The sequence below is a fragment of the Phascolarctos cinereus genome, unplaced genomic scaffold (assembly GCF_003287225.1).
Source record: "Phascolarctos cinereus isolate Bilbo 61053 unplaced genomic scaffold, phaCin_HiC Scaffold_5;HRSCAF=322, whole genome shotgun sequence".
NCBI classification, from domain to species: Eukaryota; Metazoa; Chordata; class Mammalia; order Diprotodontia; family Phascolarctidae; genus Phascolarctos; species Phascolarctos cinereus.
The window spans coordinates 179,979,548-179,986,948 of NW_027555958.1; the positions used below are offsets into that span (position 1 = coordinate 179,979,548).

General features: G+C 36.5%; 1 pseudogene; it reads left to right on the forward strand.

The window, feature by feature from the left end:
* The first annotated feature begins 620 nt into the window (after positions 1-620).
* LOC110200885 (glutamine synthetase pseudogene) lies at positions 621-2,072 on the forward strand (annotated as a pseudogene).
* Positions 2,073-7,401: the final 5,329 nt, after the last annotated feature.

Here is a 7,401-nt window from a genome sequence, read left to right on the forward strand (position 1 = left end):
CTCTCCAAAGTTACCAATAATTTTTTCATCACCAAATCTAATGGCCTTCTCTCAATCCCCATCCTTCTTGAACTCTCTGCAGCCTTCAACACTGCTAATCTCCTCCTTGATACTTTCTTCTCTCTAGATTTTGTGACACTGAACCTCTCCTTCTTCCTGTCTGACCACTCTTCAGTCTTCTTTGCTGGATCTTCATCCAGGTCATACCCACTAACCATGGGTATCCCTCAAGGCTCTGCCCTGTGCCCTCTTCTCTTCTGCCTCTATACTTTTCACTTGCTGATCTCATCAGCTGCTTTGGATTTAATTATCATCATCATCATCATGATTCTCAGATCAACTTACCCAGCCCTAACCTCAGATTCTCATCTCCAGTTGCCTATTGGACATTTCAAACTGATTGTCTCACAGACATCTTAAATTCATCAAGTCCAAAAGTGAACTCATTATCTGCATTACCCTAACCCCTCCCCTCTTCCTAACTTTACTATGACTATGGAGGGCATTACCATCCTCTCAGTCATCCAGGCTTGTAACTAAGTGTCATTATTAATCCTTACTCACTCACCACCATTACCCATATCATCATGCACTTTTCCAAGCCCAGGACAATGTGCAACATGGTCACCTTAGCTAGCTCCCCCTCGAACAAAAATATCAGTCAGATGTACATGAACTTGCCTCAAGATAACAAAGTCCTGACTATGTATATCTGGATCAATGGCACTAGTGAGGGACTGCACTATAAAACCTGGACTCTAGATTGTGAATTGAAGAGCATTAATGAACTACCAGAATGGAGTTTTGATGGCTTTAGCACTTTTCAGTCTGAAGGCCCTACCAGTGACATGTACCTTATTCCTGCTGCTTTATTCTGATACCCCCCCCTTAAGAAAGGACTGCGACAAATTGGTTTTCCATGAAGTTTTCTGCAAAGATCAATTTGAGATATATCTGTAAATAGATTGTGGCTATTGTGTCCAACCAGAAACCTTAGTTTGGCACAGAGCAAGAATATACTCTTGTAGGGGCACCTATGTGGCACAGTGGATAGAGCACTGGCCCTGAAGTCAGGAGGACCTGGGTTCAAATCTGACTTCAGATCAAGCACTTGACACTTACTAGCTGTGCAACCCTGGGCAAGTCACTTAACCCCAATTGCCTCAAAAAAAAAAAAAAGAATATACTCTTGGGGCAGCTAGGTGGTACAATAAATAGAGTACCAGTCCTAAAGTCAGGAGGACTTGAGCTCAAATATGGCCTCAGACACATAACATTTACTAGGTGTGTGACTCTGGGCAAGTCACTTAACCTCAATTGCCTTGCCAAAAAAAAAAAACAAGAATATACTCTCATGGGAACAGATAGACAGTCCTTTGGTTGCCCTTCAATGGTTTCTCTGGGCCCCAAGGACTGTATTATTGTGATCTGAAAACCAATAAAGCCTGTGGAAAAGATGTAAGGGATGCTTATTACCATGCTTGCCAATATGCCACAGTCAAAATTTGAGGAACAAATGCTGAAGTAATACAGCTCAATGGGAGTCCTAAATAGGATCCTGTGAAGGGATTGAAATGAGAGATTACCTCTGGTTTCCCTACTTCATTCTCCATTGGATGTGTGAAGATTTTGGAATGACCATAACATTTGATCCCAAGTCAATCTCTGGTACCTGGAATGGAATTGGTTGCCACACTAACATCAATCCCAAGGCTATGAGAGATGAGAATGATCTAAAAAGTACATTGAAAAAGTCATAAAGAGACTAAGTAAGTGACCCAGAACCGTATGCAAGCTTATGACCTCAAAGGGGATCTGGATATTGCCAGTCTCCCAACAGAGTTCCACAAGACATCCACATCAATGAGTTCTCTGCTGGCATGGCCAATGATGGCACCAGTGTCCACATTCCCAGGATGAATGGCCAGAAAAAGAAGGGCTACTTTGAAGATCACTACCCCTTTGTCAACTGTGACCCTTGTGCAGTGAAAGAGGCACTCATCCATACCTGTCTTCTCAATGAGACAAGAGAGGAACTCTTCAGTACAAAAACTGAGTACATTCATGTATAATTTATATCAGATTGCTTACCTTCTCAGGGAGAGAGAAGGGGAGGGAGGGAGGGATAGAATTTGGAACTCAAAACTTTTTAAAAAATGTTAAAAATATTTTTATATGCAATTGGGGGAAATTAAATATTTTTAAGAAAAACTAAGTGCATTTAATCTACAAATATTTTCTGTATTCTCCACCCCATAACCCTTTCCTCATGATTTCTTCCATTTCATCTCTCTCCTCTTCCAAGTTTCCCTACTAGATGTAACTCAGGACACAAAATACCAGTTTTTGCTCCCATAACATAAAAAAAAAAGACTATTGTAATCACCAAGGAAAAGCCATAATTAAGACTTGAACAAGGATGTCAGTCATATAAGTGGAGAGGACAAGACAGATGAAAGGAATGTTACAAAGGTAGAAAACACAAGATTTGATAACTGGTTATATATATGGGATGAGATTAAGAAGAATAGATGACAGCAAGGTTGCAAACCTGAGTAATTAGGAGGAAAATGATAGGAAAATTCAGAAGAAGGATGGGTTTAGGGGGAAAGTTAATTCATTCTGTTTTGGATATGAGTTTGAGATGTCTTACACACACACACACATACACACACACACACACACGCACGCATGCATGCACGCACACATACACGCAAAAAAAAATCGAGCAACAGAAGTTTAACCAGCATACTCATTTAGATAAGGTTCCAATATGGAATAAAATGTGCCAGAACCACTTAGACACTTAAATACGGGTGATGAACCTTGAGACGTACTCATTCCTGTAAAGTTTGAAGATCCTTTCCTTTTCTTACTATGCCATATCTCCACAAATGGGAGATGCATTTCTTCCATCTTCCAACTCATCCACACTTAGATAAGTAGTTTATTTGTCCTTGCTTCCCAGCTTCTTCATATAAGTTTGTGACTGGGAAAAGGAAAGAAGAAAAAGGCTAGAATGGATGGGTTCAGGTGCTGCAACCTTAAATATTCCTTCTTCTTAAGTTTATCCCCTATATTCGACTGAGTACTTGGCTAAGTCAATAAGAATATGGCAGCTTTAACATTTGCTACCAGAATTTTCCTGGTTGAGAGGTCAATTTGCTTTTTCATGCAAATTTTCTCCATCTGAAATTGTAGAGTTTGACTTTTTTAACTGACAATGAAATTATAAGAATAATCACTCTGCATTTGCCAAGGAGTATGTGAATTGAGCATTTAGTGGTGTTCCCTTTGCACAAAATGTTAGAAATCATGTATGTGGCCATTAATGCACAAGTAAAACACCCTGTTTAATTGTCTAATTTTAAATGTGTTTTATGATAAGGAAGAAAAAATTAAATTTTCCACATAACCTACATATAGAAGATATGTTTCCTTTCCCCCAACCCATCACCTTTTAGCTTATTTTCATTTCCTTATTATTTCTATTTTAAGAAAAGTTCTCACTTAAGAAATCTCTCCTCTATACATTTTCATGACATCTGTTGTTTCAGGAGTGGGAAGCTTGTCTGTAAGGTAAATTTAGTTTGGTTGGGCCCTAGGAGATGTTATTTAAAGATTTTATTGGAACAAGTGTTGTGGTTTGAATCCAAGGTAAAGGATTTCAAGGCTGCTAGGAAATATATCACTTTGGAATTCATAAGTACTAAATGAATTTAGTTACTCAGCTCAACAGATGTAGCTATCACCAAATGTAAGTACATCAAAGTAATTCATATTGCTCTAAAATAAGAATCCAAAATGGCTATAGAAACACTGGTTTCTATTGGCAAGAATTGTAATCTATTACATATTACATGAGTAAAGGGTTTTAATGTAACTGGGGTATCTGACATTCTACATTCAAAAAAAGGTAGAGAACTTTTGTGAACTCTAACTTAATGTAATAACCCTTCCAATCAGTTTAGGGCACTGCCATGCTCACTAAAGTTATATACATATATAAACCAAGAATTCTTCACCTTTTTGTGTCTTAGACCCCCTTTGACAGCCTGGGGAAGCTCATGGACCCTTTCTCAGAAGAATGTTTTTACATGCATAAAAGAAAATACACAGGATCACAAAGGAAACCAGTTACACTGAAATATCAAATCATTTTTAAAAATCTGTGAGGTGGTAATATATCTAGTAGCAAGTCAAATAACTGTAATAATTTCAGAGTAGTGACGAACATAAATGATATTTTGGAGATTGGTAACTGTAATATGATACGACAATATGATTTCTATAGGTGCTACTAATAATGCTGTGGTTTGTTACCTATATTTATAATTGAAGGAAATGCTAAATTTCAGTTATGAGTTAGTGAATTCAAAGATGTATTTTTCCCCTCCCATCCAATCAATCAACCCGAGTTCGTGGACCCCCCCCTAAAATCTATCAATAGGCTCCCATCGTCCCTAGGTTAAGAACTCCTGGTATAAGCCAATGTTTCAATATCTTTAATCTGACAAAAATATAATTCTATAGAGAAGTAAAAATTTAGCATATTTCAAAGTTCATATTTTGTGTTTTCTTTTTTTTTCAGTGAGGCAACTGGGGTTAAGTGGCTTGCTCAGAGTCACACAGCTAGTGAGTGTGATGTGTCTGAGGCCAGATTTGAACTCAGGCCCTCCTGACTCCAGGGCTGGTGCCCTATCGACTGTGCCACCTAGCTGCCCCATGTTTTGTGTTTTCTAACACGGCATTTGTCTTGATGTTTAAAACATCTTGTTGACAATCAAACTGTGCAAACCCTTTGATCCAGGGATACCACTACTATCTATACCCCAAAGAGATGGGTAAAAAGGGGGAAAGGACCTCCATGTAAAAAATATTTATAGCAGCTTTTTTTTTGTGATGGCAAAGAAATGAAAATTGAGGGGATGCTCATCAATTAGGAAATGGCTAAACAAGTTGTAGTATATGGACATGATGGAATACTATTGTGCTATAAGAAATGATGAGCAGGCAGATTTCAGAAAAATCTGGAAAGATTTAGATACACTGATTCAAAGTGAAGTGAGCAGAACCAAGAGAACATTGTACACAGTATCAGCAACAGTGTGTGACAATCAACTATGATTGCCTTAGCTCTTGCAATATGATTATCCAAGACAAGTCTAAAAAACTCATTGTGGACTATGCTATCCATATCCAGAGAAAGAACTGATGGAGTCTGAATACAGATCAAAATATACTGTTTTCACTATCTTTATTTTTTCATGTTTTTTTCCTTTTTGTTATGTTTCTTCTTTCACAATATGAAAATATGTTTTACATTATTGCACCTATATAACCTATATCAAATTACTAAGCATCTTAGGGAGGAAGGAAGGAAGGGAGGGAGGGAAGAAAATTTGGAACTTGAAATTTTATATTAAAAAATAATGTTAAAAAAAATTTGAGATGCCAAAAAAAAGAAAAGAAAAGAAACATCCTATCACTACTAGCCATGCCAATTCAGCAATCTATTTCTGGAATACATTATCTAATACCTCTTTCTGAGTGACCTTCTATCACAGCATTACTTCTATTTCTTCCTAAAACAGTGGTTACTCAAATGTCCTGTATTATGGTTCTCCCCTTTGGTTCATGAATTTCCTAATAGATGTCTAAGAAAGAGTGTGGTATAGAAAAAAAAAAGAGCTCTGGATTCAGAAACAAAGAACTTGGGTTCAAATCTCATCTTCGCTGCCTTAGTCAAGTAATTTAATCTCACTGGACCTCAATTTTCTACTGTGTTGAAGCAGAAGTACTTTTTAGCACTAAATCCTATGGTGCTAAATGAGGCACTACAAAGTTGACTTGAAGGAACTAGGGATATTTAATCTAAAGATAAGAAGATTCATGAGGGGCTTTATAAGAGCTATCACGTGAGAAAATTATTGGTCCCAAATGGAAGAACTACGAGCTATGGATATAATTTACCAAGCAGTAAATTTAGGCTTAACATGAGGAAAAACTTCATAACAATTTGACCTATTCAAAAGTGGAATGGGCTGTTCAAGAGATTGTGGGTTTCAGAGCAATGCAAGTCTTCAAGCAAAAGCTGGGTGAGAATTTCTAAAGTACATTGGAGAGGGAATTCATGTCCCAAAATAGGCAAAACAAGATGGTGTCTGAGGACCCTTCCAATTTTGAGATCTTTTCATTCTAGCACTCCTATTGTCCAATTTCAGCCTTCAAAATAAGGTACTCTTCTTTTTTTAACAATTTTTTTAATTTTGAAAAAAAATTTTAACAATTTTTTATTCTGAACATAATGAAGACTAAATGAAATTAGCAATATCCACATACAAAATAGAAGAGAAAAAAGATTATACATTTAACAGCAAATTTATATTATGTACAATTTGTTTTTCCTTTTAATTACATAATTAATTCAACAATGTAATTTTCAAAGCTGTTCAGCTTGTCTATGATTCCTTATTAACTCTCTTCTGTTATATTTTATGTACCATTTTAAAATGTTTTAATGATACTTTTCTTTCTTTTTTCTTTTTTTTTTTTTTGAGGGGCCTAATACCAGCCCTTTTAACCTCCCTCCTGATATCCCTTCCCCTCGGTGGGAAAAGAAAAAGAAAAAAAAAAACCTTGTTAACAAATCAAATTCCCACATTGGCTGGGTCCAAAATGTATGCTTCATTCTGTACCTTGAATCTATCTCTCCCTTTTAGGAGGCAATTAGCATTTACTTTGTCCTCCTGAATAATGATTACTCCTTATATTGATCAGAGTTCTTTCATCTTTCAAAATTGCTTTTCTTTATAATGTTGTTTTTGCGTATTCTGTTCCAGGTTCAACTCACTACATGATGCATTAGTCCATATAAGTCTTCCCAGATATCATAAAATGAGTGTATATATATATATATATATATAGGGAATCATTATTAGGTTTGGTTTCTATATGACACATTTCCCATCTATATTCTAAGATCAAACAAGTTTTCTTGATAGGAACAACCAGGAATGTGCTGGAGCCAGGTCTCACCAGTTTTTGAAAGATTTTAAATTTTCAGTGTGAACATTCATACTTCAGAAATCCGCAATAGCTACACATCAGGGTTTGATTTATTGTTTTTAATTGTCTATACTGAAGAAATTAATAATGTGCATTAAACTTGAAAATATGTATGCATACATTTTTCCCCAAAGAGCCCAGCTGTTAAACATTTAGCAGCACATCCCAAAATTGGTCTCTAAACATCATTTGAGCTTAATAGAAGCGCAGAAGAAGTATGGAGAATGAAGTCATCACCAGACTAGAAACCTGGTGACTGGAGGCTAACCATAGTAACAATAACTACATTTAATATAAGCAGCTGGGTGATACAGTGGATGGTACAACACTGGG